The 19,734-nt window shown below is 39.1% G+C and overlaps 1 long non-coding RNA gene across 1 annotated transcript; it reads left to right on the forward strand.

The window, feature by feature from the left end:
• The first annotated feature begins 337 nt into the window (after positions 1-337).
• LOC111095369 lies at positions 338-10,308 on the forward strand. Its single transcript, XR_005356361.1, has 3 exons — positions 338-482; positions 7,837-8,071; positions 10,021-10,308. It is a non-coding gene; the product is annotated as an uncharacterized LOC111095369 (long non-coding RNA).
• The last annotated feature ends 9,426 nt before the right edge of the window (positions 10,309-19,734 follow it).

Raw genomic sequence — 19,734 nt, forward strand, 5'->3', positions numbered from 1 at the left:
TAAAGTTCCCTCTGTCCTCTTCCTTTGACCTCTATTGGCGAATGTCCCATTGAACAAACAGCAAACAGCTCTGATTTTTTCCAAACCCTTCTAGCCAGAAACGGCCTTAGAGCAGTGACCGCCAAAGCACACAGGTGGCCCAGTGATTTTAGCCTCTTGGCACATTAAATTTATACAGCCTGATTCTCCATTTCTTCAACCAAGCATATGGGAGACAGACAGAAGATGCCCTAATAGCCTCTGTCATTAAAATCTGGCTTTGTGAAATCACAAAGCCCCTTGTCTCTGTTTCAGGACCGTATTCTGCATTTCAGTTGTGCTATTGGCAGCCAGACAGAGTCATGTCCCTGCAGCTGGTGCTCAAATGTGTAGCGCTCCTCTCCCTTGGTCCGGGTATTGGACTGGATTGTCATGATAAAGAACATCTGCTATTTGGATTCCCACAAGGCAATTTCATAAAATATCTGCTTGTCAAATTTTATGTGAGTTGATTATACATTTATCCATTAATCCTCCACTGTCCTAAAGAAAGAAAAAAAGGGGGGGGGTAAAATATAAAATAAACCTATTCAATTGAGTTTTAAAATAATCATCTATGTGGGTGTCCTTATTACATTTATGAGACTAATTTCAAATATTAAAGCTTTAATGTAAGGAGAATAAAGACCTAGCCTAGAGAAAGAGCAAACAAGAGGTATACTCTAGAAGAATTCTTAAACTGCTGCTGATGGTAGGGGGAATCAAGAGCTTGTTTTTGAGATTTATTTGTAAAGAGAGAGACTTCTAATGGCTGCAGACGCGTGTATTCCAGAGACCAGAGAATGGATTTATTTATTAATTGTGTAATAATCGGTCATTTTCTATCGACATCAAACAGGAACATGATGGCTGAGCATTCATATTCTGTCCCAGGAAAGGTTTCAGTATGTGGCGTTTGGATGCAACAAGGGGTTATGCTGTAGAGAGGGAAATCACAAGGGGCCTGTTAATTCTTCCTAGGCAAGATGCAACATGAAGCAGAGCCAAGAGCCCCGATTTAACAACAACAACAAAAAAGACATTTCAAAAGTAGATAAGGTGTACCACGTACTTTGCATACATTTTCAAAGCCCTGTAACATATGGTCATCCTCTTTACTAGATCCTTTACTACTAAGGATCAGTGTCATGTTGGGGTCAACTTTTACTAGCTCACCCTTGATTTTGAATTTTCAGGTATGTTGCAAACCAGTTGTTAAACACAGAGATTATTTTTTATTTTTTATTTTATTTTTTTTTATTTTTTTTTTTTAGAGATTATTTTTTAAAGAGAGAATATAAGATTACCATTAAATGTGATAATAAAAAAGCAATAGTCAAAATTCATAAATTTCTATTTTATAACATTTTACTAATATTTCTTCTCTTCAGATTATCTATAGCTATTGTAACTGTGTGCTATAAAGACTATAGATTGGCGTGATAAGGTGCAGCTCTTTCCACCTCTGCATTCAGTGCAGTCATCTTGTTGCTTAAGATAGACCACCATGGAAATATTTACACTGCAAAAGATCACAAATGCTCCCAAGACAGTGTAACTTACTGTTTTGTTGCTTGTGTAGACCTAAGAAATTTATGGAGACCGTATTAATGATTTAAAAGAATATTGTAGCCACAGCCATCAGATTATAAATAGTACACAAATTAGGAAACTATTGTTTCAGTATTCAAAAGCTATCACTATCTGCTTCTGCAAAGTCACTTGCAGTGTCAGGTCACTGAAGTTTTGGCATATGTTTTTGTTTTATTTTCCTTGTTTCTTACTTGAAAGTATAAACTTGTTAAGGGCTAACATTCATTTTGGAGCTATGCTCCTTAGTCAACTGCAACCATAGATTGGCTAAGGGTGTAGGAATTGGGCAAAAAATCAATGAAAGTACTCTGCAGTAAGTGATTGTCTATAGGGAATTTGTAAAAGGAGTACTGTGTGTTTACTATTTTTACAGAATGTGTGTTACACCTCTTTTATATCAGTAAAATTTTTTAATAAACTTGTGTACGTTTCTGCGTACATTTTTTTATTTTTTATTTTTTTATTTTTTTATTATTTTATTTTATTTTTATTTTTTATTTTTAATAAATTTATTTTTTATTGGTGTTCATATTACCAACATAAAGAATAACACCCATGGCTCATCCCGTCAAGTGCCCCCCTCAGTGCCCGTCACCCATTCACCCCCACCCCCCGTACATATATTTTTAAACACTTACCAGCACACAGTGAGTTAGCGAGACTAACCCAGAGACTAGACTAAATCTAACCCAACATCACACCGTGAGCCAGTGTTACAAGACAAAAGGTGGAGATAAAGACCAGCACTGTCAGAGGAGCTTCTGATCTCATTCTCACTGGCTCTTTGATGCCTTTCTTTTGAGATCTCACTTTTATTTTCTATGCAATCTCCCGACTTTTTTCCTGGTAGTTATTGGGAAGGATTGGTCTCATAAAACACATTCCTAACTAGTACTGAAACTCCTTCATTAGATTCTGTAATGAAATATGGACAAAACTAGCCAAATCAAGTGTATATGGTCTTTTGTCATTTATTTCCCTATGACCCATCATTACCAATCCTCAGCTACTTTTTCTTTCCTATGAAGTTTAACAAAAACATAGACACAGATTTTAAATAAATCATCCTCTTGCTTTTTTTAAAAGAACGTCTCTTCCAAACTAAACACGTTCTTTCAGCAATTACCTACTGTAGGAGTTAGTAATTAGAACAGGTGGACAATCATTGTTATTTATAGTATCTTCTTATTGTATAACAGCAATAAAAATATTGAAAAAGCTTATATTTTTACAGAACTTTAAGCTTTAGAAAGTACTTTACTGCAACTGTGGGTTTTTTTTGGTTTGTTGTTTTTTATTTTTTTGGTCCTCCTAATACTGGTGAAATATATAGGATCAATCTCATTTAACCTAAGAGGAAATTGAGGCTTGGACAGATTGACTGATATCTCTATAGTTATGGCCTGACTACATTATGTCTCAGGTCTTATTTTCCATTGTCACAGCACCACGCAGCCTGTGCAGGAAATGTGAACAAAATCCCTCAGGTTTATTGAGCAAAGCGAGGCAATAAAGAAAGATTATGGGGTCCAAATAAATCGAGCAGCAAAAAGCCCATCAGTTCCTCACTACAGAAACAGAAGCACTAGAAAAGGAGGAAAAAAAAAAAAAGCACTGGAGCTAAAATTTGAGCCATCCAAATGATTTTTTTTCTCAAAGAAATCAAGATTTCAGCTTACTATGGAAAATCCTATCAATTTTTGCCATAAATTCACATCACAAATGAGCTGATTCTTCCCTGGTAAAATCAGCAGAATGAAAAATCATTGAAGAGGTAGCACGCAGCAAGTAGCTTGGGCCAGACATGTTCCCAGATGTTTTAAGTCTGTCACTCATTAATTCTCAAAACAGCCCTTTGAGGTAGTCACTGTGATCATTCCAGTTTACAGATGGGAAAGATGAAGCTTAGAGATATTAAATAATTATCTAAAGTCACTTGAGGGATCCCTGGGTGGTGCAGCGGTTTGGCGCCTGCCTTTGGCCCAGGACGCGATCCTGGAGACCCGGGATCGAATCCCACATCGGGCTCCCGGTGCATGGAGCCTGCCTCTCCCTCTGCCTATGTTTCTGCCTCTCTCTCTCTCTCTCTCTGTGACTATCATAAATAAATAAAATTAAAAAAAAATAAAGTCACTTGAGTAGGGGCACCTGGGTGGCTCAGTGGTTGAGCATCTGCCTTTGGCTCAGGGCGTGATCCCCCTCGGGGAGCCTGCTTCTCTTTCTGCATGTGTCTCTGACTCTCTCTGTGTGTTATTTGTGAATAAATAAATAAAATCTTTTTAAAAAGTCACTTGGAGAAAATGAGTGAAAATATCAGTGAGGGTGACAAAACATGAGAGACACCTAACTCTGGGAAATGAACAAGGGGTAGTGGAAGGGGAAGTGGGTAGGGGGTTGGGGTGACTGGGTGATGGGCACTGTGGGGAGCACTTGGTGGGATGAGCACTGGGTGTTATGCTATATGTTGACAAATTGAACTCCAATAAAAATTTAAAAAAAATAAAAATAAAAATAAAAAATAAATAAAAAATACAGTTTGGATGTTAAAAAGAAAAATTTTTTTAAAGTCACTTAGGTAGCAAATCTTGAAACTTACATTTAAACTCAGGTTTGTCTAGCTCTGGAACCTGAACTCTTGAACTCCCTAGGCTACTCTAGGAAGACAGTGAATTACTCATTGCTGATCCATCTTGAGGCATTTTAGAGCTTCTTCTGATAAGAAGGTCTGTTGGACCATGGACCTGTTGGACCATTGACAGGAAATGATATAACCCCAGGGACAGTGTCAGATCCAGTGTGAGCCCTGAGACATGAGTGTGGAGCTTGGGGCTGGACCATGTCAGCCTAAGAAAGGACCCTCAGATCTACGATGGACTGGCTACATTTCCCTGGGCCAGTGGTATCTGCTCTGAGCCCTAGCCTCTTCATGATAATGAGTGCACTTTCGAGGGGTTTCACTGAGGTAAAGTGAGTTAAACTGTCCAACACTGGAATGCTTGAGATGCTCCATAAATCCTACTGCATCCTTGCAAATTTGGTCTTGTGTCACAGGATGCTCACACTGCAAATGTTTAGCAGAAAGATTCTAGGTGCAAGCTGGACTCCGACTGGGATACATCTCTGATGGTTGATGGAGAACGCCACAGAAAGGGAGAGGACAGATCTCTACTGTGTTCCATATTTCAAACCTTGAAAGCATGGGGGCGGCACTGGATGGCATGTATGTGTGATCATTCAGAGGGAAAACTATATATTTATCCTCATGTTTCCCTCTGAGACATCTATGATCTGATGCTCCATGGAGCCTCCCATGACTGCGGTTTCAGAAGCTTATTAAAACTAAACATTTTTCACAGTAATTTCTTCTTTCCCATGGTAAAGATTTTTGTCTACTTCATTGCTTCAAAATTAAAATTAATCCTTTCTAGTGGGAAGGAGAAATCAATATGAATGTGAATTAATGGGCTGAAATTTAGATCACCTGGGTTATTGCTTCATTTTCTTATCTGGTTTATCAACCTTCAGCCTCACCCACCCAGATTCATTCTTCACGGGGTTTTTCTAAAGCTCAAATATCATCCTGCCCCCTCACAGCTACTATTCTTGCATTGGCAGTTGCTACCTTCAAGGGAAACACCTAACCACATTGTTTTTGAAGCTTTAGTACCCAATCAAATCTCCAGCCTTGCCTTCTGCCACTTTAATTTCACCTGCGATGCTCTACTTGCATTGAATTATTTGCAGCTTTGCCAATTCATGTCTTTGCATATGCTATTTCCCCCTTCCCCACTTAATTCATCAAGCCAGATTGAGTGTCACTTCCTTCACAAACCCAAGCTGAGCAGTTGTTGTGTTTGATGTTGTTTTGTTCAGCACATCACAGCTCTGATCAGAATTGTGGGTGACTTATTGCTCTCTTTCAAATGTCAAGGAGCTCCTGAACAGGAGGAACTGTGCCTTTGTCTATAACCTCAGCATATTCCAGGGCTTTGTATATAGGAAGGACTTTGTAACTCTTAATTAAATGAATGCATCTTAGATATTGATATATACTCAGATTTGGAAATACATACAGTCATAACTATGCTTCTACCAACCTCTGCAGTTTTAAAATAATGATCTACAAGTAGCACCATAAAATCGGAAAATACAGGTTTTAGTATCAGCTCTGCAACCTAGAGGCTCTGAGAATTTGGGCAAATCAATGGACTTTGTTGACTATTTATCTGTAAAATGGATTACCATTTTCATTGTATGTATCCATAGTGTGCATGATGATTAGATGTAATTGCATGGTGAATCTGGCCATACCCCAGTCAAATCCTCCTTTTGGAGTAAAGAAACGATTTTTCCAAGTGACAAGAGAAAGCCCTTAGCCATCTGCTCCTACAAGGAGCACTTTCAAGGCCACTCTCTTTTTCCAGAAAGGCTCTAATCCAATGACTGATCATTGTGAGGGCACAAACACCTGGTCCCATGAACAGACTTGGGACACTCTGAGGAGCATACCATCTCTAGAATTTCCCATTGGTCTGAGTTCTTCATTAAGACCATCTCCACTTCTCCCTCTCTGAATTCTGCTGATTTTCAGCCCCTCCTGGGAGTGGTAATCTCAGGTACAGTCCCAAATATACCTCCTACATTTAATCTACTATTTTTGTCTCTGCTGCCCAGGCACACTGACCTGAGACAAGTAGCCTTATAAAAATATAGGGATATTCATATGTGGCATTTAAGAAACAAAACAGATGAAAATAGGGGAAGGGAAGGAAAAATAAAATAAGGAGAAAATAGAGAGGGAAACAAACCATAAGAGACACTGAACTCTAAGAAACAAATTGAGGGTCGATGAAGGGGAGGTGGATGGGGGATGGGGTACCTAGGTGACGGGCATTAAGGAAGGCACTTGAAGTAATGAGCACTGGGTGTTATGGGCAACTGATGAATCACTAGATTCTACCCCTGAAACTAATAATATACTATATGCTAATTACGTTGAATTTAAATAAAGAATTTAAAATAAATAAATAAAAATACAAGGATTCCAAAGTGCTATTCACATTTATCTCATCTAATCATTATATAAATTATTAATAACCAAACATTCCTTTTCAAGCACTTACATTGATCCCCTAATACTTTTATTGATGACAGTGATCAAGAAACAAACAACAATAAAATCCAGCATGACACAGAGTATTAAAGGAAACACAGGTGAGGAATCAAGAATCTGAGGTTCAAGTTCTTGCTTTCCAATCCTAGGCATAGTAACCTTGAACAGGCCCCATCCTCACTCCATGCCTTGTTATAAAATAAGGGATATTTTCTTCTCAAGTTATTGTCAGCTCTAATGTGTTGGTGGATCTAGCTTTGAAGAAGTGAATTTAGCTTCTTTAAAGAAGGCCACTGCTTTGACTTGAAAGTAATTCCTCAATGAAGGTGCCTAATCTAGAGGTGAGTGGGGCTGAGTCCACCCTAGGGAACCTGGCTAAAGATGTTTCTGTGCAGAGGAAGGGGCTTCTCTGGCAATTAGTCTACCCAGAGAGGCATCTTTTGGCAAAATTCGGTTTCATCCATGACTTAAAATTCAGTAAAAAAAGTAACATCTTGGGATGCCTGGGTGGCTTCGTGGTTGAGTGTCTGCCTTTGGCTCAGGGCGTGATCCCAGTTCAGGCACTGAGTCCCACATCTGGCTCCCTGTGAGAAGCCTGCTTCTCCCTCTGCCTATGTCTCTGCCTCTCTCTGTGTCTCTCATGAATAATTAAATACAATCTTTTTTTTTTAAAGGCAATATCTTGGAAGTTATTTCCAATAATTATACCAAAAATTCTTTTGGTTAAAAAAAAAAAAAAGAACAAAGCAATTTGTCTTGAAAAGAGGTCATGGACACACACTACTAGTGCCATGGGATATAGATATAGACATAAGGTTTACCATGGAAAAATGTAGAGATAGAGAGTCAATAAAGCACATACAATTCCCCAAGCTCCCCTTAACCCTTAGAAATCTCCTCCTAGGCTAGGCATAGTTAGAATAAAACAGTGTTTCAGCCAGTGTTCTAGTAGAAAGGGCCACCTCCAACCCCTCAGTGCTCTGTATATCTGTAGGGTCAGGTATGTGGAAAACATTTACCTAGATGAATATGTAACAACAGAAAAATAATCTTGTTAGAAAGAGAGACCATCTGAGGCCCAGCAGCTATTAACAACCTTCCTTTTCTTTCAGCTAACTCAGGCCTACTGAACTGACTTTCTGCAAGATACCAAAAAGGGACAGAAATGAAGACCGTCTGTCCTTGCCTCTCCTCACAAGTCAAAAAAATTCTCAAAACACTAATCAAATCACCAGTCTTTCTAAATTATCTGATCTTCATGAAGGTTTCTTTTGATGACACCAAGCATCGACCATCTCAGATTTATAGATGTGTTACCGCTTTCAATCCTTCCAAGCATCCTACAAGGTAGGAGCTGTCAGGGAAATGGGAAACAAGAACACAAAAGCACTAATTCAAAAAGATACCTATACCCCTATAGCCATTGCAGCAGTATTTACAATAGCCAAGATATAGAAGCTGCCCAAGTATCCACTGAAGAATGAGTAGATAAATATATGTATATAATATATGTATAAGGTGTATATAGACATATACATTGATAGATACAATGGACTGTTATTCAGCCATAAAAAAATAAATGAAATCTTAGCATTTGCAACAAAATGATGAAACCTAGAGGGTATTATGCTGAGCAAAATAAGTCCGGCAGAGAAAAGCAGACTGTATGATTTTACTCATAGGTGGAATCTCAAAAACAAAACAAATGAACAAACAAAACAAAATAGAAATAGATTCATAAATACAGAGACCAAACTGGTGGTTGCCATAAGGAAGGAAAGAAGGGAGATGGGCAAAATGGGTAAAGCAGATTAAGAGGTACAAACTTCCTGTTATAAAGTAAATAAGTCACGGGCATAGAAAGTATAGCACAGGGAATATAGTCAATAATGATATTTTAATGACTTTGTATGGTGACAGAAGGTAGCTAGAACTTACCATGGTGAAGATTTCATAACACATATAAATTTTGAAATGCTATATTGTACATCTGAAACTAACAGAATATTGTATGTCAACTATACTTCAGTAAAAAAATACTTATATGGCCATTGGTAAAACAAATCTTAAGCAAACAAAAAATGGCCAATAAAATCGTTCCTTCTTTCTTCCAAAAGAAAAAATACAGAAAAGAAACAAAATACAACTAAGATTTAATGAGAGGTTAAGGATCTTTTCCAAAGCCTCACAGCTGGTGAGCTGGCAATTGCTGCCAAGCAGAAACCATGGCTTTAACTACTCTGTTCCATGAGTTACATCAGAAATAAATTACAGTTACTTATTATGTCGAGTATATCACTTATATTATATCATTATGTCATTATAATGATATATATCAGTAATAGTAGAGTGTCAGTATGGTACATTATAATACTTTATCAGACAAAAGTCGATTATGCTTGAGATAATGCTGCACTAATTAACTGATTTAAAACATTTTTTTTAAAAATCTGCATCATCAAACTAGTGGTGTTTAAACCTTAATGTGCCTGGGAACCCCATGAAAATGCAAGTTACAGGGTCCTAGAGTCAAGGAGGTTTCAAAAAGACCTAGAAATATGCATTTCTGTAAGATTCTCAAGTGGTTCTTGGCTTATTCTATCCTATGGGGATGGATCTCAATCCACACTTTGAGAGAGCCCTGGTCCAGCTTCTAGGTATAATATTTACAATACACAGTCACTTAGGTGCAATCCTTGCTGTCATCCTATTAAAAACAAAATTGAACATTTGTTACATAACCATGATTATCGCCTTGTCTCTATGACAATTTTAGATTTAATCCACATTATTTGTATTCACAACAACTTCAATATCTATAAGTAACAGATGATTACATACACTCAACATAATGATACAGGTAAATAGTAAAGCATCTGTTATGTGCAAGTCATTTTCATGTACTAGATCTAATCCTTGCATCAACCCTATGGTTACTATAAATTAGGGAACTGAGGTTCCAACAGGTTCAGGTCCCACATATATGAGCTATAGCTCATATATACCCAACCTGAGATTTAGATATTAATTTAGCTAATCTAAAGCCAATATTATTTCCACTGAGTCACGCCTTGTCCCTGGCACAGTGCTCAGACTTGTTGAGTTGCTCCATGACTTTTTTTTTTTTTTTGAGTTGTTCCATGACTTCTAAGAGATAACTCAAGTCCAATGTCCTTAAAGATAGAATCTGAAGGTAAAAATATTGGGATCATCTTATATTAAGTGCCCATCCAAGCAAACACACATTCAGCTCCTCTTCGTTTAGAAACAGGAAATTCTCCATTTCCTTTGTGTAGAAGAAAGTAGCTGAGCAATTGTGTGACCATCTCCGACCATCTCAAACTACATCCCCGACTGCCACCACCACCACGATGCAGGAAAAGAGAAAGAAAAAGAAGAAAGAGGGGAAGCAGAAGGAAAAGGAGGAAGAGAACTGTAAGGTGTTCAGATTAGTGAATCAAACTGTGCCTTCAGGATCTAGCACCTAAATGTCTAGCACTTTTTAAAATGTCTTTAAAAATTTTTTAACAACCAGTGGGTAGGAATGTGCTCTGTTTAGCTAAGCATATCTTATAAAATATCTAGTGTAGGCACAACCTCAGTCTCCTTGCCTCCTGGTCATTTTTCCTTTCCATTCTCGCGGGGGTGGTTTTCTGAGAATTGCTAATTTATTGAGGATGCTCAAGAGGACAGGATCTATGCCAATGACTAACACTTTTTCAAACACAGTCAAGGGTGGATGAGAAGGCTTCTTCGGTTGTATCCCATTTCCTACAACCTCCTACTCTCTGCAACCTCTTTGTAAAAGCAGGCTTAATGCTCTGGGAGAGACAGTCCTTGTCGGAGGGCTGGGACCGGCACCAGAAAAGCTGCTTCACCCGTCTCTGACTCAGATACTTCCTGCCCAGGCTGGAATCAGACGTTGCCAAGACAGCTGTGAAAAAAAATAAAGAAAAACCCAACTTTTCAAAAGTAAACTTCTACTATTTAAATGAGAGTTAATCAAGTAGTTGAGTTTGGACAAAGATTGAAGTTCCTGTGTAGTAAAAGCAACTTGATTGCTCAATACCTCCAGCAAGTTTGGTTCCCAGTGCCAGAGCCCCTGGAGGCGAAAACCACTGCTCTGGCTGGGGTGGGTCTGCAGAATGGGCTCTGCCTTAATTACATCCGGACCTGTGCAGATTTTTCTAGGGGTTCACTTGGCTGACAACACCAAAGCATCCAGGATAAGGTTGGGGGAGGGGGGGAGGAATCTAAAAGGCATTTTGTTTCCTTTCATAATTTTAAACCAGTAAAGAGCCAATGTTGACAGTGTTTATTATTTGTGCTGATGATAGAGGCACTGCATGACTATAATAGAAAAGTGGAAAATTTAATAAAGCCTTAATGGAAAACACCATCCAGAGTCTTACATCCAGAAATAACTATGATAAAAAAATTAATGTACTTTAATCCAGATGAGGAAACATACTATTGTTCCCTATTTTGTATGTCTATGTATATACAGGTAGACATGTATTATTTGTGTACAACATAAGTGACCTTATACCATTATTCAATTCATTCATTCAATTCATTCAATTCATTCAATAATACCAATTATTCAATTCCTTATTTTCCACTTTATATTAGGTTATTAATTTTGTATCAAAAATTACCTCTTAAAGTTCCGATTTCCTTGATTTTCTGTCAAGTTATTTCCCTATATAATAATAATTTTTTTAAAGATTTTATTTATTTATTCGTGAGAGACACAGAGAGAGATTGAGGCAGAGACACAGGCAGAGGGAGAAGCAGCCTCCATGCAGGGAGCCTGACGTGGGACTCGATCCCGGATCTCCAGGATCACACCCTGGGCTGAGGGTGGTGCTAAACCGCTGAGCCACCTGGGCTGCCCCATAATAATAATTTTTACCGAGTTTTTACAATCTGTGTTTGTGATTAATTGAATATGGCAAGTATTAATTTACACATGGAGGAATTGAGACACAAAGAGGTGAGATGACTTGCCTAATGTCACATGGCTAGGAAAGCAGAGTGTGCTCCATTCTGCTAGATCTTGTGCTAATTATTAGGGAAATACAAAGTTCAAGGGAGACACAGCTCTGACTCATTTCTTTATTAATGGACTATGTGCTGAGTGCCAAATGTTGGAACTGTTCAAGATGCTATAGATATAACAGAACAAAATGGAAGAGATCCCTGTCTCATGGGGTTTATGTGCTCATTGGGAACACAGAAAATAAAAGCTAAACAAGTGAAAATATAGTAGTCCTCCATTATCCACAGGGAATACATCCCAAGACCCCCATTGACGACTGAAATCACAGGTAGTAGCAAACCCTGTATATACTATGTGGGTTCCTATACAAACATACCTAGGATAAAATTTAATATACAAATTAGGCACAGTAAGAGATTAACAGCAATAACTAAGAATAAAATAGAGTAACAATACCTATATACTATAATAAAGTTATGATAGTGTGGTCTCTCTCAAAATATTTTATTATACTGTATTCACTCCTCTTATGATGACATGAGATAATTAAATGGCTCTGTGGGGAGATGAAGGGAGGAGAGTGACACAGGTGCGATGCTGTGTTAGGGTAGTTAGGCTACTAGTGACCTGCTGACATGACAGTATGTTAGAAGGAGGATCGCCTGTTTCCAGGACCACAGCTGACCATGGGTAACTGAAACTGTGGAAAGCAAAACCACAGATAAAGAGGGATTACTGTGCACTGTGATGTCAGGTATTTGGCAGGCGCTATGGAGAAACAGTGGGGGGTAAGGAAGTGCTTGAACATGAGTGGCATTTGTTTTTTTGGTTTTTTTTTTTTTTAAGATTTTATTTATTTGAGAGAGAGGGAAAAAGAGAAGCAGATTCTCTGCTGAGCAGGAAGCCCCATGAAGGACCCGGAGATCATGACCAGAGCCGAGGGGAGACACTTAACTGACTGAGTCACCCAGGTGCCCCATCATGAGTGGCATTTGAACAGACACCTGGAAGAAGTGAGAGAGCAAAGCATGCAAATATCTGGAGAAGAGTATCATGTAGTTTGTTGCAATCTAGAGAGGGATACAGATGCAAACATATGTAAATCGTGCATATGGGAGAAAGGGTAAGAGCAAAAACATGGAGGCAAGAAAATGTCTGTGAAAGGGCCTAGGAAGAGCAAGCCATCAAGTGGGGCAGGAGAGAAGGCTGAGAGTGCAGGTGTGGTGGAGGAAACATGGCTGGAAAGTCAGTGGGATTCACATTATGATGAACTCAAATACCAGAGACTAGCCTTCATCCAATAGGAAGCTGGTCTACAGTCTCTTCCATCTCTACAATTCTTTTTTTTTTATATTTTATTCATTAATTCCTTCATTCATTCATTCATTCATTCATGATAGACACAGAGAGAGAGGCAGAGACATAGGCAGAGGGAGAAGCAGGCTCCCTGCAAGGAGCCTGATGCTGGACTTGATCTCAGGACTCTGGGATCATGACCTCAGCCAAAGTCAGATGCTCAACCACTGAGCCACCCAGGTGCCCCATCTCTAGAATTCTGTAATCAACTTGTTCTCAAAGTATTTTACTGATCCCAGTTAGAAAATTCACAAATGAAATCCTAATCATCTTGATTATCAGGAATCCATAAACTGAAAGAAGACTTTGCTGGTCAACATCTCAAAGAAACACAAAGTAATCAAAGTCTTCTCCTAGATGTTAAAGGAGCCACAGTAGTGGCTCAGTGTCCCTCATGCCTCTTGCTTCACAAATCCCTAGGGGTCACGCAGCTCCTCCTTCACACTTGCCTCTTGCCCACACCTCTTTTCATGTCTGATCTCTATTTAAAGTGACTGCGTTCTTACCCTGGGCATTCCCCACCTTGGAAAGCATCACCCTTTTTTGGCTATGTACTTCTCAAAAGGAGCTATTCTTGTCAAAAAGATTTTTGTTTTCTTCTCCTGAGAGAGGAAAATGATTATCTGCCTGTTTTGCACTAAGATGGTAAATATAATTTCTCAATAACCACTTTCCTTCTCACTTTATTTTTTTTTAAAGATTTTTATTTATTTATTCATGAGAGAGAGAGAGAGAGGCAGAGACACAGGCAGAGGGAGAAGCAGGATCCATGCAGGGAGCCCGACATGGAACTCGATCCTGGGGTCCCAAGGATCAGGCCCTGGGCCAAAGGCGGGACTAAACCGCTGAGCCACCCAGGCTGCCCTCCCTATCACTTCAAGCTGAAATGGAGAGGATCAGAGGACTCCATGTTTGTTGTACCATGCTCCTGGGTACCTGGCCATCAAGGTAAATGTGCATTCTCTCTTTGCTTTATTCTAGAAGGGCTGCTGAAACTGTACCTTATGTCTCCAGCTCCTGATGGAAGACTCTGAAATATTATCCCCAATAATTCCATCTCAATTTATGGCCAGATTCATCACACTGTTGCACTCAAAAGAAATGAAGATAATTATTATTTTAAAAAAATGCCTATGGGATGCCTGGCTGGTTCAGGCAGTGGAGTGAGGCTATGACTTTTATCTCAAGGAGTTGTGGGTTTGGTGCCACATTGGGTGTAGAGATGACTTTTAAAAAATCCTATTGGGGCATGTGGGTGCCTCAGTCAATTAAGCCTCTGACTCTTGATTTTGGCTCAGGTCATGGTCCCAGGGTTAAGTCCTGAGTTGGGCCATGTGCTTAGCAAGGAGTCTGCTTAAGATTCTCTCCCTTTCCCTCTGTCCCTACCACCAGCTTGCATGCATACTCTCTCAAATTAATTAATGAATTAATGAATTAAAATAAAACATATATACATAAATATGTAAATAGAATGCACTAGAGTTCTGTGCATAGCAGAGAATGGACAATTGTATTACCCAACACATGGAGCAAAATTCTCATTAAACTGTGCCTTTCACAACATACAGCAGCTCCCACAGTCTCTCTTTTTCTCTCTGACCATTATTACCTTGTTCCTTCTTTTCCTCCTGCTAAGCACAGCTCTGATTATGTTCTACTCTTTCCAAAATCCAGTGTCCCTAAAAGGCTTCCTTGAAGTTCAAAGGTCACTGGGGAGGCATCTTGCAAGAGGCAACATCCCACTGAATTCCATCGAAGAAATAAATGTCTTCTGCACAACCAGCAGGGTAACATTAGGGTCGACATTTTGAAAAACAAGCAAACAAAAATGCAAAACTTGCAGTTCTATGTAATCATGATTAATGAAATTGAATAAATGTGAAGTGAAAAATCATGTTTTAAACTCAAATTTTTTTAAAGCAGAATACAACATGCAGAATTCCAACATGTAGGGGAAATGATAAAATGTGCAATGGTCATTCTCCCATTCAGGAAAAAAGAAAAATCAACCCTCCCCTGGAGGTCTAACAACTGGCTTGTATCCCAAATCCCCTCAATTGCCTTGGGTTCCAGCCACAGTTCCTGGGGCTTCTACCTCATTATTCTTCTATCTCCTCAATGAAACTTCTCTTGCTTCCAAACCTCCAAGAATTTAATTGGGTTTTTTACGATTATAAAAGAAATAAAGGCTCATTGTGAAAAAGCTGAAGATACATAAAACTCTAAAGAAGTAATAAAAGTTCTGTCACCACCAAGAAGACAACTGTTAATATTTTGGTATACTCCTTTCAAGACCAGCTGTGTGTGTGTGTGTGTGTGTGTGTGTGTGTGTGTGTGTAAATGTAGACATACTTTTTTTGTTCAGTTAAGCATCTTTCCATGTTAATAATACATCTCTACATGATCATATTTATTTTTAAAATTTTATATATTAGAATTTCATTAAAAGCTAAAAATTTTTACATATTGTCATACATGAGATAATCCAAAGACATGAAAATTAAAAAAAAAAACAGTAATCTCCTCTCTTTTTTTTAAGATTTTATTTATTTATTAATGAGAGACACAGACACACAGAGAGAGAGAGAGAGAGAAAGAGAGAGAGAGAGAGAGAGAGAGGCAGAGACACAGGCAGAGGGAGAAGCAGGCTCCAGGCAGGGATCCCGATGTGGGACTCAATCCCAAGTCTCCAGGATCACACCCTGGGCTGAAGGCGGCGCTAAACCGCTGAGCCCCCTGGGCTGCCCATCTCCTCTACTCTCTTGTCTGAGTCAAGCAAGAGTACCTTGTTGCTCTGACTTCCGAAGATCTCATGCAGGCCTCAGAAAACATGGAGTTATAGGGATGCCAGATGCTTCCAGCACAGCTAGTTACCACTCCAGCCCCTCCACCCCCTCCCACCCCACCTCTATTCCCACCCCCACTCACAACTGCCCCAGAGGAAGGTAAGGTGATGCTCCCAATGTCTGCTGGGAAGCTGCTGGGGCTTCTGGGCCTGGAGTTGGCAGGGGAGGGGTTCAGCAGCACCCAGTCCCTGGTACGTTCTGTCCTTAAATCTATACCTGGTACATGGTAACAACTAGCATCTATTACTGGCAAAGCACGGTTCAAAGCCGCATGCAGGTGTTACCACACTGAATCCCTGCAACAAGTCTATAAAAGCAGTACTGTTACTTCGTTGTACAGGTGGGGAAATTTAGTCAAAGAGTCATGAGGTAACTCATCCAGAGTCACTCCTGATAGAGGAGCAGGATCCAGGGGGAGACTCTCCAATTTCTGAGCCACTGCTTTTATCTATTCCCAGGCCACTCAGTAAATACTTGTGAATGCATAAATAAACAAATGGGACTTGAATGGCCAAGTACGGTATGAAAAGGTGCTTCTCTCACACTTGGAGAAACGCAAATCCAAACCAGGGATAGATAATATTTTAATTAACAAGATCTTACTAACTAAGGACATTTTTTTTTTAAGATTTTATTTATTTATACACAGAGAGGAGAGAGAGAGGCAGAGACACAGGCAGAGGGAGAAGCAGGCCCCATGCAGGGAGCCCGACGTGGGACTCATCCTAGCTAGGTCTTCAGGATCAGGCCCTGGGCTGAAGGGGGTGCTAACCTGCTGAGCCACCCAGGCTGCCCTAACCAAGGACATCTGATGCTATTGGAAGTATAGATTGTCAGGTACTGGGGATAAAAATATAATTTGCCACTATTCTTTTTGTTTGTTTGTTTTAGATTTTATTTAATTATTTGACAGAGAGAGAGAGGAGAGCACAAGCAGAGGGAGCAGCAGGCAAAGGGAGAGAGAGAAGCTCCCCACTGAGCAGGGAGCGCACTGCAGGGCTTGATCCTAGGACCCTGGGATCATAACCAGAGCTGAAGGCAGACACTCCACCCACTGAGCCACCCAGGTGCCCCACCACCATCCTTTTTTGATATGTAATCTCTATGAAATTAAAAATATATACATGTCAAAAGATACAACGTACAGTGTCCAAAATCAAGGTCCCAACTAAGAAAAAAGGTTTGCCACAGTTATAATCTAAACTTCATTAATTTGTGATATTTCTGAAAGCAGGTGTGTAATGTGTTTGGGTGTTGTTCTTCACTGGCTGGGAGCTTGCTGAAGGGAGAAGGAAGATTCCTCTGATTTGCTCATTGCTATTCTCCTAAATTTGCTACATATGTTTTAATGTTTATGTAATCATGTATATTTACAACTTCCTTTGTGGGTCCTGGTTTCCTGTCTTCCTTAACAAAGTCTTTCTTACCCAATCTTTATCCATATTACTTAAACTCGCCTCTCCTAGAATTTCGCTCTTTCCTAGGATAGCCTGGTTCTCAGACCTTCACTCTCGGACTGGAATCTACACCATTTGCTCTTCAAATGTCAGGACTTTGAACCATGCCCACCAGCTAGCTCTCCTGGGCCTCTAACCCACAGACAGCAGGTCTTGAGACGAAATTTCCTGTTGGTTTCTGTTTCTCTGAGAACCCTAAGACAGTAAATTTCCAAGTTTCCAGGAATATATCAGGGCTTTTCAGAGTCCCCTATGGACATGTATTCCATTCCCCATTATTTCCTTTTAAGTTTTTGATCAGACTCTTGTTAGTTTTAACCAGCAGCTCTACTCAGGCAGACCCAGTGGACAAGTGTCACTGCTTGTTTTCAACCAAAGAACCGCAAATAGGGTTCGTCACCTGGAGCAGCTGAGTTGAGTCAATTAAAGATAAGTTCTACAAATGAAACTTTTTAACAGGCTGCTCAACCAGTCAAATAGTGGTGATCATCTAGGATGCCTGTGTGGCTCAGCGGTTAAGCATCTGCCTTTGGATCAGGTTGTGATTTCGGGGTCCTGGGATGGAGTTCCACACTGGGCTCCCCATAGAGAGCCTGCTTCTCCCTCTACCTATGTCTCTGCCTCTCTCTCTCTGCATCTCTCATGAATAAATAAACAAAATCTTAAGAAAAAAATAGTGGTGATCATCTGGGTATGGGGTATTTGGGGTATTCCCAACAAATCCAGCCCTTTCAGTGGCTTCTAGGTGTTGGTTTTCAAATCTACCATGAGGCTGGGGAGACAGAGATGGGATTTAGGTCAAGCAGTAATGCCACAAAGTTCGTTATTCTTAGGAAATATAGCCATTATTCTTGAAAAACTGTTTTTCAGATCATAGCAAGCCTTTAATTTCCAGAATTCTGAAAAAGGTGACTTTGACCTTTTTTGAAAGTATCTTCCATACTTTTATGGAGGAGATGATTTTCAGGATACTTACTCTGCCATTCTAGTAGTAGAAACTCAATATTTATAAAAAAAAAAAAAGACTTGTTTAAATACAATTTAGTTGTGCTCCAAATATTTTAGTGTAGCATGCTTTTCTGTTTGTTACTCTAAAGAATTTGCTTATTTCCATTTCATTATTTGAACCAGAGTGAGATTTTGGGAAATGTTTTAGAATTTCTATGTATATACTCTCTTGGTCTCTTTATTTGAGTTTTTTTGTATTAAGGAAAATCTGTGACCTTGTCAGCTTTTACTTTTGTGTGTTTGTTAAGGTTTCCTTTGCAGAGATTTCCAGGAATAACTTTTGTAGATGTCTCTGGAACAATTGTATATTTTGGTTTATAAATACAATGCCATTGTACTAGTCAAAGACTATATGTTATTAACTATATAACCTATAAACTTCTCATTTATTTCATATTATAAAATTTTATTTATCTTTTAGGAGATTGCTATTTAAATTTAAAAAAAGATTTTATTTATTTCTTTTAGAGAAAGGGAGAACAAACTAGGGAGAGAGGCAGAGAGAGAGAGAGAGAGAGAGAAGCAGACTCCCCACTGAGCCAGGATCCCAACGTGGGACTGGATCCCAAGACCCTGGGACCATGACCAGAGCTGCAGGCAGACACTTAAGGGACTGAGCCACTCAAGCTCCCGAGACCTTTTCTCTCATAAGATATTTTCCATTTTTGTGCTTCCTACCTTTGAAAATTCTACATCTAACGTACATCTAAAATACTATGGCCATTCTTGCTTTTCTCAATTGTATGGCCAGGTACATCTTTGCCAACCTTTTATTTCCAATCTTTATTTTGTTCATGCTTTTCTCTTGCCATTGTTTTAATCTATTTTGCTGATAGACTTGCAGTTTTTCAGTTCTCTTGTTTTCAACAATATCATCAGAGATACGTGTCCAGTAAAAACAACAAAACTTTAGGTACCCATGAGGCACCAAAAAAAAAAAAAAAAAAATCAAGTCCTATATTTGTTATCTCAAGATTTTTATATAAATTAAACTATCCTGCTAATTTAAGATAATCTTAATTAGAATTGGATTGCAAATCCAAGAAGTTAGTGGCCTCCAGAAGAATAGGGCATCTGAAAAGCCTTATATAAATGGACAAAAGATATTATAAATCACAGTTTCTTTCTCGGTTTGGTTGGTTTATTTAAGGGCTGAAAAGTAATTTATCAGAAACGCTATGTATGGCCTAAGGCTCATTATCTTACTCTGATTATTTCATAAGAAAAGGTGACAATACATGGGAATTGCAGGCACCAGTATCTGCTATATATTCAATATTGAATAAACGTTAGCCAATTACATTATTAGTAGTAATCATTGATGAAAGGAGACTCTGTGAA

This window comes from Canis lupus, chromosome 3, assembly GCF_011100685.1.
Source record: "Canis lupus familiaris isolate Mischka breed German Shepherd chromosome 3, alternate assembly UU_Cfam_GSD_1.0, whole genome shotgun sequence".
In the NCBI taxonomy this organism is placed as follows: Eukaryota; Metazoa; Chordata; class Mammalia; order Carnivora; family Canidae; genus Canis; species Canis lupus.